Here is a 21,619-nt window from a genome sequence, read left to right as displayed (position 1 = left end):
TTAGGAAACATAATGAAACTTCAAGACAAGTGAAATGCTCGACTTGTGTATTATTAATGAGTTTCACAGGGTACAGCAGCAGTGTTCCCCAAAACATGAAAATATACATGCTGGAGGTTAGATGAAATCAAATATATAAATACTAGCACATTAGGGAAAATATTCAAGAACAGTTAGCTGTCAGGGATAATGATTGTTATTCATATCTGTATTCGTATCATCCCTCAACTACATTCTATCTTCCTGACTTTATGTCAGAGACTTTTTTTTTTAAAGATTTTATTTTTTCCTTTCTCTCCCCAAAGCCCCCCCGGTACATAGTTGTGTATTCTTCGTTGTAGGTTCTTCTAGTTGTGGCATGTGGGACGCTGCCTCAGCGTGGTCCGATGAGCAGTGCCATATCCGCGCCCAGGATTCGAACTAACGAAACACTGGGCCGCCTGCAGCGGAGCGCGCGAACCCAACCACTCGGCCACGGGGCCAGCCCCTGTCAGAGACTTTTTTTTTAAAATCGAGTTCTTCATTCATTAAAGCTACAGCTGCTTTTGGCTATTGAGAAGCCATGGGTCTAGTGGTAGGCGAAGGGCTCACACACAGGCAACCTACTCTTCAACAGCCTTAGCATAGCCTACCCACCACCCCCGAATACAAACACCGGTATCTGTGTATCTGAGAGCAGTGTGACTTTGTGACTTCTTCTCTGTGAATATGGGCATCTGGGTGTTTGCCTGGTCGGTTCACCAGCATTTCCTCTTACGTCTTGCGTGGCTTTTCCTCCAAGGTCCATCCTTAGTCCTTCCCCCCTTCTTTAATTTAACATTCCTATGTTGTTTTTTCATGCTTTATCTTCAACTCAAGACTCTTTTTCCTCCCTGAACTTTGAATAGATTCTATGGGATATCTCCACTTGGATGTAACACCAGCGCTGCAATCTCAAACATTTCCAAATAAGAACTCATTTTCCCCCCAACCAATCGGCCCTCGTCTCATACTCCATATCTCCATGAATGGCTTTGCCATCCCACCCGTCTGGGAGCCACACTTGCCTCCTCCCTCTCATTTCTCTCACTCTCCAAGCTCAGTCACCAGGCTGTGTTGATTCTACCTCACTAATTTATTTCACATCTGCCTACTGCGCATGCTCCCCTGTGGAACCTTCAGCCAGAGTCTCCCTGTCTCTTACCTAGATTACTGAGCAGCTTCTTGTCTCCCTGCTTCCCACTGCCAGGGTGATTTTTCTAAAGACACATATCAGTTATACTACTGCCTGGTCTAACATCCTTCACAAGTCCCCAAAATTTTTAGGCTAAAGCCAAAGGTCCTTAGCGTGGCATTCAAAGCTCTTCATCTTCTGTCGCTTGCTTACCTATTTGGCAAAATCAAGTTACATCAGAGCTCAGGAAAGTCAGTGCTTCTTTGTTCTCTGGAATTTTAGCACCCTACCCTCTTCCCTTGGAGGTTTCACCACCTGCAGGAAGCTTCCTTTCACCCACTGCCCTGGTTTGGTGTCTCTTCCCTGTGCTCTCATAACCCACTGTGTCTCCCTGGCCCATGGTTCCTGCCACACTGCATGGGTACTGCCCGTGCTTTTTTGAGTACCCTACGCTTAGACTAAGCCCTTGAAAGGACTCATTCTTATCAGAAATAGACACTGTGTCTTGTTCTCTGCGGTGTCCGCATCTTTGCATGGTATGACTCATAATAGGCACTCAAGAAATATCTACTAAATGAGTGAATTTGGTAGAAGAGAATCAAGTATTAGGTGGATGTTTGGACTCAACTGGAAATTTCTAGAAATTATGCATATAAAATTCACTGGGTGGATTCTACTCTACCGTCTAAGCTATCACTTTTCCCTACTTGCAGGTCCAAGTTACTTATCCCTTAAACAATAACTAAGTGTTTGATGAGCACCTACTGTGTGTCAGAAACTGCAAAGTGCACCAAGTATGTCTAGGATGTTGTCTGTGGCATTCTCTCTCCCTCAAGAATCCCACAGTGCGGGTTAGAGACATGGCTAATAACAATTACATTGCAATGAGACAATTACTATTAATATAATACAGTTGATATGGGAAGTCAAAGGAAGCAATGCTTTGTTTTTCAGAGAAGAAAATAAGGAAGAGGTTAATTTGAATCTTGAAGACTGAGTTGGTGTTTATCAGGATAATAAAGGGTTGGGCATGTGCCTGGGGAGTATGTTACAGAGGGAAAGATAGCCCCTAGGTTGAGTGTATGACTGAATCCAGGGGTGGGGGTTGGAGAGCTCAGCTGGACAAAATCATGAAGAGCAAGGCAGATCATGCCAGGAAGTTTAGACTTTGCCTTATTGAGGACAAGGAACCACTGAAAGGTTGTAAACAAGTTTAATCCAATGTGCATTACTGAGGGATCATTTGGGTGGCTATAGGGAAGGTTCCAGAAAAAGAAGAAAGAAGAGGCAGCAAGAACAGCTAGAGACCACTGTAGTATTCCAGGCTAGATTTCCACAATGGAGGCAGCATAACCTCGTGGTTATGCATGTAGACTCCTGCGTTCGAATCCCAGCACTGTTGACTACTAGCTCAGGCAAGTTACTCAGCTTCTCTGTGCTCATCTGAAAATGGTGTTTGTAATAATAACTGATGAGATAGCTGTGCAGGGTTAAATGGACATTTTTACAAAGTGCTTAGAACAGTGCCCACCTAAAAGTATTCTATGAGGGCCTGAACCAAAGAAGTGAACATATAACAGAGGAGAAAAGTCCAAGAATTACTTAGCAAGTAAAATCAAAAGCATTTGGAGTATGATAATATGTGGGGGTGAAGAACACGGATAAGTCAAGGATGATCCCCAGGTTTCGGGCCTGAGCAAGGAAGTGGGAGATGGTAACTTTCACAGGAGGAAAGGCAGGGATCTTTTCTTTTTTTGAAGATCAAGAGTTGTTAGTGCATTTGATTTTATAAATGTCAAGTCTGAGTTTCTTGCAGTCCATTCAGTAGGCTATTGGGAATACAGATCTGGGCTCAGCGGAGAGATCCCCAGGCTGAAGATGGAGATTTGGGATCTGTCAGCTTCCAGGTGGGGATTGAAGCCAGGAAACTGTGTGGCCAGATGGCCTAAGGAGACAGTGCAGACTGAGAAGGGAGTTGAGGGCAGAGCTGTGGGGGACACTGACACCAAAGCAGTAGCTGGAGGAAAAGGTCCTAGAGAAGGAGTCTGAGCAAGACAAAAGAGAGGAACAAGAAGAGACTCAGAGCGCGATAAATCAAAGAACGGATAAGGCCACCTGTTGCTTAGCAATAACACGAACAGTAGGTGCCTGATCACACACGGTACTAGAGCAGCGGCTCCAAATTCCAAATTTTGTGAAAATTCTTGTTTGTCTGTAGCCTGGTCTATTGAGTCCAGCCTCACATCTTTGAAGCTGCAGATTTGTACCAATTTACTTGGGTAGTTTGTATCCCAGAAGCAAAGCAAGACTGTGATATTGTTGCCGCAATCCTTTGATTTTCCCTTTCGGGAAGCAGGCTGTAGGTAATTCCATTTTCTAACAAACACTCGTTGTTTGCTAAATCAAGAGCTTAAACACCTACGAGGATTAAATCTTTGACAGAGCAATTATACAAGCGATGGGGAAGGGGCCGTGTGATTCTTTGGTTTGCCCTTTTGGTAGTTCAAGAATTCAGAATCAAATTCCCCGGGGTGACTCATTTGAACCAACATTTAGTCTGTCACCCGTGAAAAAAAATGATCAGTAGGTGATACTTGCTCATGAGGAAATCAGTGAACACTATCCAATAGAATTCTCATAATTGGAAATTGTCCTACTGAGGATCTAACAGAAGCCACAATAAAAAATCCTCCACATGGAAATGCATCTACTGAGAATTTTAAGATTCTTCTAAAGATTCGGGGTTAGAACATGCAGTGTCAGCCTGTGTGTGTCCTTTTGACTTTCGTTTACTCATCATATGCATATATCAAACTGCCACTTTTGCCAGGCACTGTGCAGAGTGCAGGGCACACGCTGTACTCAAGGCAGCTAGCCCCAAGCCTTCATGGAGCTCATGCTAATGCAAGGACAACTCAAAAAAATAAGCAGAAAAATAAAAATTGTTTTAATTTGTAATAAATGCTGTGATGGGCAGAAGGGGCTGAGCAGAAGGATTTCAGAGAGACTCTACTTTAGTTAGGATCCTTGACCTAGGGTCTCTCTTAGGAGGTGACATTCAAACTGAGCATAAAGACAAGACAGAGCTAACCCTGCAAAGAGTGAGGGGAAAGCATTCCAGAAAGCGGTAATAGCACATGCAAAATTCTGCTTGGCGATTCAAGCAAGAGACCGGCGTGGCTGTGTTTAGCAAACAGGATTGGTGGGTGAGAGCTTCGAGAAGGATCGTGGTAAAGATTTGAATGTTTCTCTGAATGCCTCGGGGAGGGTTTACACGGCTTAGTGTTTTAGGTAGTTTAGCTTCTTAATGTTTAAGAAGTTTCACCCAGGACTTGGGTAAAATGTTGCAGCCATCCATATCCCACAATGCAGCAGAGGCCATTAAAAGGGCCGAGAATCTTTCTTGGCATTTCCCACACTGGCAACAGGTGGTTATGAATCTAAATACCAGCGAAGGGCACTGAGCACTCCTTTGGAGCCCTGGAACGCTTCCTACCTTATGTTGGGGAGATGTTCACTCTGGCTCTTGACAGGTTTGGGTGGCAGGTTCTATGGCCCTGAAGGAAAGCTTCCCTGACCTCTCTTGTGAACTGGTGTTCAAGTCAGGATGGCTGCCCTCTATCAACCCACCTGAGAAAGGCTCACATTCAAAGGAAGCATCGAGGAACTGGGGTGGTGCTAGCAGTCCTATCGACAAGATTTTGAGAAAGTAAATGAATTTTAAAAGGGTGTAGGGTGCTCTGCCACTTGGTGACAAATATTTTTGTTGTTTTCAGCATACAGCTTAGCGGTTGGTAGGTACAAGCTGGCTGGCTGGCTGGCTGAGTGAGTGAATGAACTTGGCATGACTTGGGAGGCAGCCTGGTGTAAAAGAAGGCAGCTTGACTCTAGAGGCAGCCAGACCTTGCCACGCTGGGTTTTGGGGACCCTCTGCTTTTGCACCTGTAGTGTGGGGACGATGGTGCCTTTCTGGAAGGTTGGATGAAGACTGGAGATAATGTATTGAAGCATCTGGTGTACTAACTAGCATTGATAATTTGGTTGCTGTTTTTATTATCATCATCTCAGGCTCCTTACTTATTGCCTTTAGTTCTTATGCCTCTCCTAAATCACCCAATTGGGGTTTCGTCCTGCCCTCTCTGGTTGCCAGCTTATCTCCTGAGCTGGGTTGTTTCACTCATCTTTTGTCAATCCCTAGTTACCCTTCACCCCAGCCCACAAACCCACCCTCATCCTTAAGATCCTCCAACTTCACTGCCATTCTTCCAAATAAACCAGATTACTTGATAATTCCTTCTTGTCTAGATCCCTCTTTCCCTCTTTCCCCACCTTCTCATCCTTCAAGACTGGGTGACATCCCTGAGGCAGTAAGTTGGGGCCTAACATTTAAGTCTCAAATGAAAACAAGGAAGCAAACGCACGGCAGCCCCGTTCCTCGTCCTGTTTACCAAAGGTGCTACTGGAGACCTCCGGTGACCTAAGATATTTTCATGGTTAGTGACTCTCTGCATAGAATCATATTAGGTTTGGTTATTTTTCATATCCTTCCTCATAAAGCTGTGTTTCACAGCCCAGGGTTACAGGGGGAGAAAAATACCGCTTCTCTTCCCAGAAAGAGGGATTCCCGGTTTGCACTGGGGAAACATGACTCTGTGAGTCATACCCTTTGTTAATCTGAGACACATCAATAGTAAATCGTTGGGTGCACCTCACCTGCTCACAATAAACAACTGGGTGTGAAGCTTTAAGAGCCTAAGAAATGCACTTATAGTTGGTAAAAACTGAAGAGCTAGTCAAATAAGAAACCTCTTACATTGGATTATTAAGCTTATGAATGAAGCCAAAGAGAGGTGGTCCAGGAAAGGGGTCCACTAGACAGCAGTGTAACCAGAAAGCCATCTTTCCTCTTTATCTCAGCATCCCTGGCTCTACAAAAGTGGTTCTGTATGAGTTATCTCTTCGTGAAGAAAGATTTGTAACTCATCCAGTAAACAAATTCCTTTCATCTTTAAAATAGGAATGGGAACCATGCTAATAACAGAGAAATTAAGTGACAGTAAGTGTACTGAGTACTTAATAGAGACCTCAAGCCCTCTTGTCCCATTGGTCTTCTAGAACATTGGTGGCCAACCATTGACCCTGCAGACAGGAGATTTTAAGCCTCTTCTCCAAAGGGAATCTGGCCAGGCCAGGAGGAATGACTCTAAGATGCTGGCATCAAAGTGCCCCCAGAAAGCCTAGCCAGATCACCCTAGAGGGATGCTCAGAGTTACCAGTGCTACCCAGGCCCTCAGAGATTCCAGTCAGCATATTAGTACCCCCATTCTTCATCAGGATCAGACAACCAAGATCACCAGACAACTTAGGAAAGCTTCCAATGATCAAAAGGAACAAATGAAAACATAACTAGGAAGAAACAGGCTATTCAGGGAGAAGAAAACTTCATCTCCATAAACCACAATAAATATCCCCAGAGAGACAGAAGATACTGCATCCATAAAATCAGAACAGGATGCTATGATAAAGGAAAATTTATAAAACAAAAAGAGCTTTTGGAAAAAGAGCTTTTAATGGCAGAAACGAAAGTAATTCAAAAGAAGGAATAGAAGATAAAGTTGAGAGAATCTCCCAGACAATAGAGCCAAGTGACAAAGAAAGAAAAAGATAAGAAAATAGAAGAGCAGCCCAGAAAGTTCAACAATTACATGACAGGACTTTGTGAATGAGGGGATAGAAAAAACAGAGGGGATAAAATCATTGATGAAATAATTCAATAAAATTGTCCAGAACTGAAGGAGATGCTTTCTAGATTCAAAGGACTCACAGTGTAGTGAGCGAGAATAGACTCACACTGATGGACATCATTATAAGTTTCCAAAAACACTGGAGACAAACATAAGATCATAAAAGCATCCAGAGAGGGAAAAAATAGGTCACCCACAGAGGAGCAGCAGTAAGAATAGGTTTAGACTTCTCAACAGTAACCCTGGAACCAAGAAGGTATGGAGCCACACCTCCAAAATTCTGAAGAAAAATGATTCCACCCCAGAATTCCATACTCAGCCAAACTATCTTTGTGAGTGAGGGTAGAATAAGGATGTTTTCTGGAATGCACAGTCTTAAGAAATTTACCTCCCATGCACACCCCACCAAAAAAGGGGGTACACCAAGAACAAAGGAACAGAAAAGATGGGATACAGAAAACAGGAGGTCCAACAGCAAATGGGTGAAAACACCTCCTGGAGAGCGGCAGAGAGAGAGCTCAGGGTGACAGCTCTGCAGCAGAGAGGGCAACCAGTTCAGATGGAGCAATGTGACATGAAATGAGAGCTATCATCCTCACGATGCTTGCTGCCACTGTCCTCTCTCTAACTAAAGGCAACATGTCTGGGTGAAACTAACCTAGAGTCTTATCTGCACTTGGCCTGTCTCCCTTCCATGCCCTGCTCCCTGGATAAGCAGGGACACCTGTCACACTCCCGCAGATGTGTTCTGCTTTGCCCTGTTCCTTTTTTTTTCATTGTGGTGAAGTACACATAACATTAAATTTACCTATTATTAAAAATTTAACTATTTTAAGTGTACAGTTTAGTAATGTTAAGTCCATTTTCAGTTTTGTATGACCAATCTCCAGAACTCTTTTCATCTTACAAAATTGAAACTCTATACCCATTAAACAACTCCCTGTCCCCCCTTCCCTAGTCCCGGGAACTGTCCTTCCACTTTCTATCTCCATGAATTTGATTGCTCTACATACCTCATATAAGTAGAATTATACAATATTTGTCTTTTATGACTGGCTTATTTCACTTAGCGCAATGTCCTTAGGGTTCAACCATGTTGTAGCCTGTGTCAGAATTTCCTTCCTTTTTAAGGCTGAATAATATTCCACTGTATGTTCATACCATATTTTGTTTCTTCATTCATCCATCAATGGACACTTAGGTTGCTTCCAACTTTTGGCTGTTGTGAACAATGCTGCTGTGAATATGTGTACAATAGCTCTGTGAGACCCTGCTTTCAATTCTTTTGAGTATGTACCCAGAAGTGGAATTGCTGAATCATACGGTAATTCTATTTTTTCCAGCTTTATTGAGATATAATTGGCATATAACTTGGGTAAGTTTAAGGTGTACGATGTATTGATTTGTTACACTTATATGTTGCAAAATGATTAACACCATAGCGTTAGCTAACACCTATATCATGTCACATAATTATCATTTCTTTTTTGTGGTAAGAATCTCTAAGATCTACTCTCTTAGCAACTTTCAAGTATAAAATACAGTATTATTAACTGTCATCCTATGCTATACATTAGATGCCCAGAACTTATTCATCTTATAACTGGAAGTTGGCACCCTTTGACCAACATCTTCCGTTTTCTCTCACCCTTGTCCCAGCCCCTGGTTACCACCATTCTAGTCTACATTTCTAATGAGTTTGGCCTTTCTAGATTCCACATATAAGTGAGATCATACAGTATTCGTCTTTCTCTGGCGCATTTCACTTAGCACTCAAGGTCCATCCACGCACTCAATAATATTCCATTGTATATTTGGTCCACATCTACATTATCCATTCTTCTTTCAATGGGCTTTTAAGTTCTTTCCATATCTTGTTTATTGTAAATAATTCTGCAGCGAATATGGAAGTACAGATATCTATTTTCATTTCCTTTGGATATATACTCAGAAGTTGGATCACTGGATCATATGGTAGTTCTATTTTTAATTTTTTGAGGAGCCTCCACACTATTTTCCATAGTGGCTGCACAAGTTTACATTCCCACCAACAGTGCACAAGGCTTCCAGCTTCTCCACATCCTCATCAACACTTATTTTCTGGTTTTTTGATAGAAGCCATCCTAATGTATGTGAGGTGGCATCTTATCTTGGTTTGCCCTGTTCTTGAGAGCTGGGGGAATCCATGGTGAACTCAGGAGACACAGATTGGAGACCACACTCCCTTGACCACAATTCTGTTAGACATCTAGCGTCTAGGCCATTCTCCAATACTGCCAGATGCCCGCACCATGATCTGTATTGAGTTCACGCAAAATGTTGATTTGTCTAATGGGACTATGAGAATCCTAGATCTTACTCAATATCAAACTTTACCAATGATTCAAAGCATCTAGACAAGCAACAGGCACAAACAGAACATTCTTTTCCTGGAGGGTGAAAAACCACTAGCTTCCAAAAGCTGTCCTTTTCTCCTGCATTAGGACACGTTTTGGCATCAGATCAACAGATGAGTTTTGAACAATGGATGCAATTACTCTCAAAGGAAGTTATATCTCTTTTGGAGCCTCTTGGTTTTGTAATTCATTAATTATACGGATAGGAAGTGCTTACCTGACTACCATGCCCCCTCCCCATTCTCCAGCCAGCCATGCTCCTTAATCCATAAATTCTATGTTTCTTTACAATGACCAATCTAAACAGAGCGGATAATTTCTGTTGAAAACATTTTACAGGTAGAGTCTCCCCATATCTTTCTCCTCCTAAATACCATTGCCCGGATTACGGGGAGGTCTGGCTGAGGCACCCCCAGTAGGGAAGGGGTGAGTCACAGGCCTGTGTTAACCCTTTTTCTCCCACCTTATTCCCCAGGACTCAGATATGACCTTGCCTGCTGACTTGCCTAGAAAACACTCCCATACACCCCCAGGGAACGTGATGGCAGACTCTGGTTCCCGGACTCTTCAGCTTATCTTTTCCTGGGAGTCTTCATCTAATAGAGGTAAGATCGCCCTGTCTTTACACAGCTGGGTTTGTGCTTGCTACTCTGTGTTTTACAACTAAAACGTATTTTGTTCAGATACATACATATAAGTAGGGAATCTGTAAAGAACAGCAAGGGACTGATTAACCCAAAAGCAAGGTAAATGTTTACTTCAAAGTGGGAGGGAGGGGATGTGGTTAGGGATGGTTGCACACGAGGCTTCTAAAGTGCTGGCAATGATCTACTTCTTAAGGAAGATGTTGCATACATAGTTTTCAAACTGTGCAATTTTATACTCTTCTGGATGTATTATTCATTTTACAATAAAAAATAATTAAATAAATTTTAATATCCTGGAGATATCTTAGTAGCTAGAGACATACACCGGTGAATTAGTATGGAAGCAAGCCCATCTTTGTGACCTGCCTGTTCCGTGGTGTATTCCCAAAAGTCAGCATAGGATAGGGGGGTAAGAAAGAAAAAAAACCTAACCCAAGAAAAGGCAGGGCCCCTGGGATCCTGACAGGCTGCCCTACAACCACAGCTATGCTTCGTTGGACAAGTTGCTTACTCTCTCTGATCATCAGTTTGCTCATCTGTAGAATGGAATACTAACGCCTGCCCTCCCGGTGTTGTGGTGAGAAGCAAATGAAGTAAAATATGAGTGTGCTTTAGACTCAGAGTTTTGTTCTCTTATCCTGAGCACTCAGAATGTCCTGGGTCCTGTGGCAGGCGTTGGGGATACAATGGGGGATAAGGCTCGGGTGCTGCCATCATGGAACTTAGAGACTGGTGGGGCAGAGAGGCCGGGAAATGCAGGCTCTGCGGGTGCTACAATGGGGGAAAGCAGAGGGTACAATGGGAGCGCAGAGAATGGATCTCTACCTATTAATCGCAATTTGAAAATAAAACGGTACCCTATACTAAATATATGTAATATATATTATTTTTAAGGGAATTTTTATACATTAGGGTTTAAATAGAAGCTTCTTTATCTTGCAAAATATGGATAAAGGATCACCCTTGCCTCTCTCTCGCCTCCTACCTCCATACCTCCTGCTTACCCACCTCAATTACGATACTTTTCACGTTGTAGTACAATTGTTCATGTGTTTGTCCCTGTCACCAGATCATGGCCTCCTGAGGGCAGGGCTTGGTCTTATTCATCTTTATGTCAGAGACACTTGGCACATGCACTGCTGTTTCCCACGGACTGAGAATCAAGTCTCACCCTTCATCATGGCCTCTCCCTACCCGCAGCCCCTCTCTGCCTCTTTAGTCTCTTCTTGTACCACCCTCCCTTGCTCAGTGAAACTCCAGACACTCTGGCCCTCTTCCTGTTCCTCAGTCATGCACTTGGGGCCTCTGCACTTGCTGCTGACTCTCCCTGGAGTGCTCTTGTCTCAGTTTGTTCTTGTCACTCAGGTCTCAGCTTCCCTGCTGCCTCTTAAGAGAGGTATTCACAATCACTGTGTCTAATGCCACCCTCTCCTCTGACTTCTGGCCTGTCCCTCTGTCCTGTAACCTTCGTTTATTCCCTCCAAAGCACTTTCACTACCTGAAATTAGCTTATTTACTTGTTTGTTTGTTGTCTCCTCCATTAGAGTAGGGATCTTCTTTTTTTGTTTTTTCTGCTACATCTCCTTTAGCTAAAGTATTGCCTGGCATATAGTAGATACTCAATAGATTTTTTGAATAAGTGGATTAGTGTATGGGTACTCTATATTTCTATAACTGAGGTGAATAACTGCTTCCTGAAGAATTTTGCAATGAACAAAATGGACTCCAGATTAGTATACTAATCTGACACATTATACACATTCATCCAAAGAATGACTATACAGGGGCTGGCCCCGTGGCCGAGTGGTTAAGTTTGCGCGCTCCGCTGCAGGCGGCCCAGTGTTTCGTTGGTTCGAATCCTGGGCGCGGACATGGCACTGCTCATCAAACCACACTGAGGCAGCGTCCCACATGCCACAACTAGAAGGACCCACAACGAAGAATATACAACTACGTACCGGGGGGCTTTGGGGAGAAAAAGGAAAAAATAAAATCTTTTAAAAAAAACAAAGAATGAATATACAGAATATATAAAGAACTCTTGTGAATCAATAAAAAAAACCCCCAAACCAATATATAAATTGACAAAGGAAAAATTTTTAGAATTAACGGGTTTAGCAAGGTTGTGGGATTCAAGGTCAAAATACAAAAATTAATTGTATTTCTATATACTAGCAAGGAAAAATTGGAAAGCAACATTTTCAAAAGTACCACTTACAAGTTACACCAAAAAAAATACTTAGGTATAAATCTAACAAAATATGTACAGGATCTGTGGTGAAAACTGGAAAACACTGATGAAAGAAACAATGATCTAAATATATCAAGACACATACTATGTTCATTGTTAAAATGTCAGCTGTCTCCAAATTGATCTACAGACTTAACACAACACTAATAAAAATCTTAGCTGGATTCTTTTGTAGCTATCAACAAGCTGATTCTAAAACTTATATAGGAAGACAAAGGAATTAGAATAGTCAACATAATTTTGAAAAAGAGGAACAAATTTGAAGAGTCATGCCACCTGATTTCAAGAATTACTATAAAGCTCTAGTAATCAAAACAGTGTGATATTGGCAAAAGGATAGACATATAGGCCAATGAAACAGAACAGAAAGCCCAGACATTGACCCACATATATATGGTCAATTGATTTTTGACAAAGATGCGAAGACAATAAAGATAGTTTTTTCAACAAATAATGCTAGAAGAACTGGACATCCATGTGCAAAAAAAATGAACCTTGACCAATATCCTGTATTCTGTACAAAAATTAACTAAAAATGCATCATAGACCTAACCGTAAAACTTAAAAATATAAAACTTCTAGAAGACAATGTAGGAAAAAAATTCTTGTGGCCTGAGGTTAAGGAAAAATTTCTTAGCTATGTCACCAGAAACACGAACTGATGAAATTGGCTTCATCAAAATTAAAAACCTCTGCTCTGCAAATGACACTTCAGAGAGTGAAAAGACAAGCTACAGACAGGGAGAAAACATTTTCAAATCACATATCCAACAAAGGACTTATATCCATGATATATAAAGAGCTCACAAAACTCAATAAAAAGAGAACAAAACCCTATTTTTAAAAAGGCCAAAAGATTTGGACAGACACTTTATCAAAGAGGTTATATGGATGGAAAATAATCCCGTGAAAAGATGCATCTCACCATTATTCATTGGGGAAATGTAAATTAAAACTAAAATGAACTCCAACTTTATGTCTACTAGATTGTAAATGTAAGTTTGACAATTCCAAGTGGTATGGAAGATATGGAGAAACTGGAACTCTGGTGCCCGAATGGTAGAACTGTAAACTGGAACAATTTCTTTAGCACACAATTTGGCGCTATCAGTTAGGTTGAAGACTCACATACCCCATGATCAGTAATTCCTCTCTGAGATAGATTGAGAAAAACTCTTGAACGTGTTCACAAAGAAAGAAATATGTACAAGAATGTTAAGTACATGGAATGGTTTCCAAGGCCTTCCTGGGTTATAATCCTCACTCTGGCTCAAGTAAAATTCACCTATTTCTCTTATCTGTAGAATGGTTATTAGCTATTTTGTGTCAACATTTCTTGGTGTAGCTGTGGCAGGATTTCAGAGAAACCCACCAGAAACCAACTGGAATCTACACTGAACGGGCATTCAGGCCCAATGAGCCACCCCCTCTCCCCCTAGGATCACTGCATTCTTCAGGTGACCTTGATGTGTTCTCAACCAGTCTACCTAGGACCTCTGATGGCTATAATGCCCCCACAGGTGAACCATCTGATGTGTTTTGAACTCCTTCAGCATCTGAGCCTGGTTGATCCTTGAGGAGAAAGTACTCACCTTAACGTACCCTGGGTGCACATCTACCTTGATACCAACAGAAACATTCAGAAGGATATATACAGTGAAAAGTAAGTCTTTCTGGAAAACAATGGAGCAAAGATAGTCTCTTCAACAAATGGTGCTGGAACAACTGGACATCCACATGCAAAAAAGATGGATCCAGACACAGACATTACACCCTTCAGAAAAAGTGACTCAAAAATGCAACACAGACCCAAATGTAAAAACACAAAACTACAAACCTCCTGAAGATAACACAGGAGAAAATCTAGATGACCTGGGGTTTGGTGATGACTTTTTAGATGTGACACCAAAGGCACAGTCCATGAAAGGAAGAATTGATAAGATGGACTTCTTTAAAAGTAATATTTCTGCTCTGTGAAAGACAACGTCAAGAGAATAAAAAGATAATCTTCAGGCTAGGAGAAAATATTTGCCAAAGACACATCTGACAAAGGCTATTATCCACAATATACAAAGAACTCTTAAAATTAAACAATAAGAAAACAACCCAGAGATACAGAAAAATACAAAGAACAGATTGGTGGTTGCCAGATGTGGGGTGGGTAGGAGGTGGGCAAAATGAGTGAAGGTGGTCAAAAGGTATGAACTTTCAGTTATAAAATAAATAAGTCCTGGGGATGTCATGTAGAACATGGTCACTATGGTTAATGATACTGTATTGTATATTTGAAAGTTGATAGAGTAGATCTTCAAAGTTCTCTCATCACGAGAAAAGAAAAAAATTTTTATAACTGTTAACTAGACATTGTGGTGATCATTTTACAACGTATAAAATATCGAATCATTATATTGTACACCTGAAATTAATATAATGTTATATGTCAATTATAGCTCAATAAAAAAGAAAACAAATAACTGGGTTAAAAAATGGGCCAAAGACTTTAACAGATACCTCACGAAAAAAGATATATAGATGGTAAATAAGCATATGAAAAGATGCTCCACATCATATGTCATCAGGGAAATACAAATTAAAACAACAATGAGATACCATTACACACCGATTAAAGTGACCAAAGTCCAGAACACTGACAACACCAAGGGCTGACAAGGATGTGGAGAAACAGGAATTCTCATTCATTGTTGGTGGGAATGCAAAATGGTACAGCCACTTTGGGAGACAGTTTGGAGGTTTCTCGTACAGCTACACATATTCTTACTATATGATCCAGTAAATGCGATCCTTGGTATTTACCCAAAGCAAGTGAAAATATGTCCACAAAAAACCTGCACATGGATGTTTACAGCAGCTTTATTCATAATTGCCAAAACGTGGAAGCAACCAAGATGTCCTTCAGTAGGTGAATGGAGAAACAAACTGGGGTGCATCCAGACAATGGAATATTACTCAGTGCAAACAAAACAAATGAGCTATCAGCCATGAAAGGACATTGAAGAATCTTAAGTGCATATTACTAAGTGAAAGCAGTCAATCTGAAAAAGTCACATACTGAATGATTCCAACTATATGACATTCTAGAAAAGGCACAACTATAGAGACAATCAAAAGATCAGTGGTTGCCAGGGGTGGGGTGGGGGGAGGGATAAATAAGAGGAGCACAGAGGAATTTTAGGGCAGTGACACTACTCTGGATGACACTACAACGGTGGACATGTGTCATTATACATTTGTCCAACCCATAGAATGTACAACACCAAGAGTGAACCCAATGTCAACTGTGGACTCTGGGTGATAATGATGTGTCAATGTAGTTCATTAGTTGTGACAAATGCACCATTCTGTTGGGAGATATGGATAATGGAGGAGGCCGTGCGTGGGTGCAGGCAGGGCCTATGTGGAAAATATCTGTACCTTCCACTCAATTTTGCTGAAAACCTAAAACTGCTCTAAAACATAAAATCTGTTTTAAAAATGAAAAAAAAAAAGAACGTTAGCTACAGCATTATGTAGCAATGGGGGAAATATAGAAAAAATGTCCATCAACAGGAGAATAGATAAATTGTGGCTTATTCATTCAATGGCATACAGTATAGTAGTGGTTAGCAAACTATAGCCCATGGGTCAAGCCCAGCCCAAGCCCATTTGTGTAAATAAACCCTTGTTGAAACAGCCACCCTCATTCTTTGACATAACGTCTATGGCTGATTTCATGCTACAATAGCATCATTGAGCAGCTGCAACGGAGACTCTGTGGCCCACAAAACCTAAAATATTGACTGTCTGGCCTTTATAAGCAAAGTTTGCTGACACTTGCTATACAGCAATGCAAATAAATGAATCAGGGGTACATAGATGAGTCAGGGTTCAACCAGAGAAACAGAACCAGAGGAAGATATATAGTAAGAGGTTTATTGCAAGAAATTGGCTTATATGCTTGTGGGCCTAGCTAGGCAAGTCCAAAATCCCTAGGGCAGGTCATCAGGAAGGGCAGGCTGGAACTGTCAAGTATGAGCTGAAGCTGCTGTCCACACACGGAATTTCTTCTTCTTCAGAGAAGCCTCAGCTCCGCTCTTAATGCCTTTCAACTGATAGAATCGGGTCCATCCAAATTACCTAGGATAATCATCTTTACTTAAAGTCAACTGATTAGGGATTTTAATCACATCTACAAAATACCTTCAGAGCAACACCTAGATCAGTGTTTCATTAAATAACTGGGGACTGTAGCCTAGCCAAGTTGACACATAAAACTGATCATCGCATGTGTCTATAAAGACAAATCTTGTAAATATAATGCTAAACAACAACAACAACAAGTTGCAAAATGAGGGGCTGGCCCAGTGGCATAGTGGTTAAGTTCACACGCTCCACTCTGGCAGCCCACGGTTCATTGGTTCGCATCCCAAGACAGACCTACATACCCTCATCAAACCAGGCTGTGGCAGTGTCCCACATACAAAGTAGAGGAAGACTGGCACAGATGTTAGCACAGCTACAATCTTCGTCAAGCAAAAAAGAGGAAAATTGGCAACAGATGATATCTCAGGGCCAGTTGTCTTCACCAAAAAAAAAAAAGTTGCAAAATAATACGTGAGGTATGGGTAACCTTTATGTAAAGGCTTAAAACAAGCAAAACAATTTAACAAAGTTGATGGATACATGGATATATAAAACCATGTGGAAGAATGAAAAATGGCTACTTTTTGATACTGATTGCCACAGAGGAGGAAGGAAAGGAACGGGACTGGGGATGGGCAAAAATCTTATTAAGCTTGACCATGGTTTACTGCATGAAACAAACAATTTCAATTGTTTATTGTATTATTTTTAGTACTTGTATGTATGTTTGCAATCTTTCACAATAATTGTTTTTTTAATCATAACGATATAACCTAGAATAAATGGATGAATTCCTAGACTCATACAATCTCCCAAAACTGAATCAAGAAGAAATAGAGAATCTGAATAGACCAATCACAAGTACAGAGATTGAAACAGTAATAAAAAACCTCTCAAAAAACAAAAGTCCAAGATGAGATGGCTTCTCTTGAGAATTCGACCAAACATTCAAAGAAGATTTAATACCTATCCTTCTCAAACTATTCCAAAAAATTGAAGAAGATGGAATGCTTCCTAACACATCCTATGATGCCAACAGTACTCTGATACCAAAACCAGACAAGGACAACACGAAGAAGGAAAACTACAGGCCAATGTTGGTGATGAATTTAGATGCAAAAATCCTCAACAAAATTTTGGCAAACCAAATACAGCAATACATTAAAAGAATTGTACAACATAATCAAGTGGGATTCATTCCAGGGACACAGGGGTGGTTCAACACCTGCAAATCAATCAATGTGATACACCACATAAACAAAATGAGGAACAAAAACCACATGATCATCTCAATAGACGCAGAGAAAGCATTTGACAAGATCCAACACCCATTTAAGATAAAACTTTCAATAAAATGGGTATAGAAGGAAAGCACCTCAACATAATAAAGGCCATATATGACAAACCCATAGCAAATATCATACTCAATGGGGAAAAACTGAAAGTCATCCCTCTGAGAACAGGAACAAGACAAGAGTGCTGACTTTTGCCTCTCCTACTCAACATAGTACTTGAGGTATTAGCCAGAGAAATTAGGCAAGAAAAAGAAATAAAAAGAATACAAATTGGGAAGGAAGAACTGAAACTTTCACTATTTGCAGATGATATGATTCTATACATAGAAAACCTTAAAGGATCCACTGGAAAACTATTAGAAATAATCAACAATTACAGCAAAATTGCAGGGTACAAAATCAATTTTAAAAAATCAGTTGCATTTCTATACACTAACAATGAACTAGCAGAAAGAGAAACCAAGAATGTAATCCCATTTACAATTGCAACAAAAAGAATAAAATACCTAGGAATAAACTTAACCAAAGAGGTGAAAGACCTGTACACTGAAAACTACCAGACATTATTGAAAGAAATTGAAGAAGCTGTAAAGAAATGGAAAGATACTCCATGTTCACGGGTGAGAAGAATAAACATAGTTAAAATGTCCATACTACCTAGAGCAATTTACAGATTCAGTGCAATCCCAATAAGAATCCCAATGACATTCTTCACAGAAATAGAACAAAGAATCCAAAAATGTATATGGAACAATAAAAGACCCCAAATAGCCAAAGCAATCCTGATAAAAAAGAACAAAGCTGGAGGCATCACAATCCCTGACTTCAAAACATACTACAAAGCTATAGTAATCAAAACAGCATGGTACTGGCACACAAATAAAGAAACAGATCAAAGGATCAGAATTGAAACCCCAGAAATAAAACCACACATCTACGGACAGTTAATCTTTGACAAAGAACATACAATGGAGAAAGGAAAGTCTCTTCAAAAAATGGTGGTGGGAAAACTGGACAGCCACACGCAAAACAATGAAAGCAGATGATTATCTTGCACCATACACAAAAATTAACTCTAAATGGGTTAAAGATTTGAATGTAAGACCTGAAACCATAAAACTCCTAGAAGAAAATATAGGCAGTACACTCTTTGACATTGGTCTTAGCCACATCTTTTCTAATTCCATGTCCACTCAGGCAAGGGAAACAAAAGAAAGAGTTAACAAATGGGACTACATCAGACTAAAAAATCTTCTGCTAAGCAAAGGGAACCATGAACAAAATGGAAAAACAACCCACCAACTGGGAGAAAATATTTGCAAACCATTTATCAGACAAGGGGTTGATCTCCAAAATATATAAAGAACTCATACAGCTCAACAACAACAACAACAAAACAACCTAATCAAAAAATGGGCAAAGGATATGCACAGACATTTTTCCAAGGAAGATATACAGATGGCCAACAGACACATGAAACGATGCTCAACATCACTAATTATTAGGGAGATGCAAATCAACTACAATGAAGTATCACCTTACACCGATCAGAACAGCTATAATCACCAAGACAAAAAACAACAAATGTTGGAGAGGATGTGGAGAAAAGGGAACTCTCATACACCGCTGGTGGGAGTACAAACTGCTACAGCCACTATGGAAAACAGTATGAAGATTTCTCAAAAAATTAAAAATGGAGCTGGCCCCATGGCCAAGTGGTTAAGTTTGTGTGCCCTGCTTCGGTGGCCCAGGGTTTCACCAGTTCAGATCCTGGGTGCAGACCTAGCACTGCTCGTCAGGCCATGGTGGCATCCCACATAGCAGAGCCAGAAGTATCTACAACTAGAATATACAACTATGTACGGAGGGGGTTCAGGGAGAAGGAAAAAAAAAAAAAGATTGACAACAGATGATAGCTCAGGTTGCCAATCTTTAAAAAAAATAAAAAATAGAAATACCATACAATCCAGCTATCCCACTACTGGGTATTTATCCAAAGAACTTGAAATCAATGATCCAAAGAGACTTATGCACCGCTATGTTCATTGCAGCATTATTCACAACAGCCAAAATGTGAAAGCAACCCAAGTGCCCTTCTACAGATGAATGGATAAAGAAGATGCGGTGTATATATACAATGGAATACTACTCAGCCATAAAAAAAGACAAAATCATCCCATTTGCAACAATATGGATGGATGTTGAGGGTATGACGTTAAGTGAAATAAGCCAGACAGAGAAAGACAAACACCGAATGATTTCACTCATATGTGGAAGATAACAAATACATGGACAAAGAGAACAGATTAGTGGTTACCAGAGGGGAGGGGGGTTGGGAGGTGGGTGAAAGGGATAAAGGGGCACATATATATAGTGACAGACAAAAACTAAACTACTGGTGGTGAGCATGATGAAGTGTATTCAGAAATTGATAAATAATAATGTACGCCTGAAACTACACAACCTTATAAACCATTATAATCCCAGTAAAATTACTTGGTGTAAAAAAAAAAAAACTACTTAAAAAATTTTTTTAAAGTACTTAAAATTAAAAAAAAAAATCATAATGATTGCTCTCCTCTGGACAAGCCTGAAAAGCCCGTTCACACTGGGCAGTCAACTTTAAATCAAAACCACACTGGATAGCACCAGAGAGTAGAAGATTCTTTTTTTCCTAAATGCCAAACACCCCTTTGGTGACTGCTTCAGGGTTTTTTTCATGGATCAATGTGTCAGAGAATGAGCCTTACGTCCTGGGAGCCGAGCCTGGAAAATCACAGTGTTCATTGTACTCCAGCCTGTGCCCAGAGGAGAGCACGGAGCAAGGGGTGAGTCATTCTTACTGGTGCCCTGACCTTGGCTGACCTCCATAGTGTCGAGGTCTGTAGCCAAATGGAACTCCTGACTTAAGGAGTTAGAGATAAAGAGGCGGGTGGCCGGTCACATGACATGTGGCTGCTGATGGAATGAGACTTGTCAGCCCCCCCAGGGGGCTTTCACCAGGACCAGCCTATGCGTCCACCCACTAAGGATCAGGGAACTAAGAGTTCTTCCTGAAGAACGTCAGATGCCTTCTGATTTAAGAGGTGCTTATACCCAGATCCAGAGATTACAATGTGCCACATGCCTGCAGAAATTGATTGACATTTCATACAGCATGTTAACATAAGTTGTTTTGCAAAAATTAACTCCTTCTTTTACAATTATTAAGAATGCGTGAACTTTGTAAAAATTTGAAATATCAGAAAAGCTGGAGAAAAGAAAACAAAAGTCTCCCGAGAATCCCACTACCCAGTGTCATTGGTGGATACCTTCTAGTCTTTTTTTTTTCTTTTTTGGTGAGGAAGATCATCCCTGAGCTAATATCTATTGCCAATCTTCCTCTATTTTTTTTTTTCCTCCTGAAAGCCCAGGACATAGTTGTGTATCCTAGTTGTAGGTCATTCTAATTCTCCTGTGGGATGCTGCCACAGCATGGGTTGATGAACAGTGTGTAGGTCTGCGCCTAGGATCTGAACCAACGAACCCTGAGCTGCCGAAGCAGAGCATGTGAACTTAATCACTCAGCCACAGGGCCAGCCCCCATCTTATTTCTTTGTCATATATATATATATTTTTTTTCCTACAGTCAATTCATCCTTCCAACAGTGATTATTGAGCACCTACCATGTGCCAGGCTTTATCGTAGGTGTTAGAGATATCTAAATGAACAAAACAAAGTCCTTACCCTTATGGAGCTAAGAATGAGGAAGGGTAGACCAACCACAGAAAAGCAAATATATAAATACGCAAGACAAATTTAGATAATATGTGGTATAATGGAAAAATAATACCTAAAGATACTGAAGACTTATAACGTGCTATTCTAAGCTCTTTACTTCATATATATTAATACATTGAGTAAGGTTGGGGGGTGTGTGTGTGTGTGTTAGATGGAAGGTGGTTACCACAAATCTTTCAGTACCATGGTCAGGAAAAGTCTCATGGGGGAGA

This window comes from Equus przewalskii, chromosome 22 (assembly GCF_037783145.1).
Source record: "Equus przewalskii isolate Varuska chromosome 22, EquPr2, whole genome shotgun sequence".
NCBI classification, from domain to species: Eukaryota; Metazoa; Chordata; class Mammalia; order Perissodactyla; family Equidae; genus Equus; species Equus przewalskii.
Note: the sequence above shows the minus strand (reverse complement) of the source record.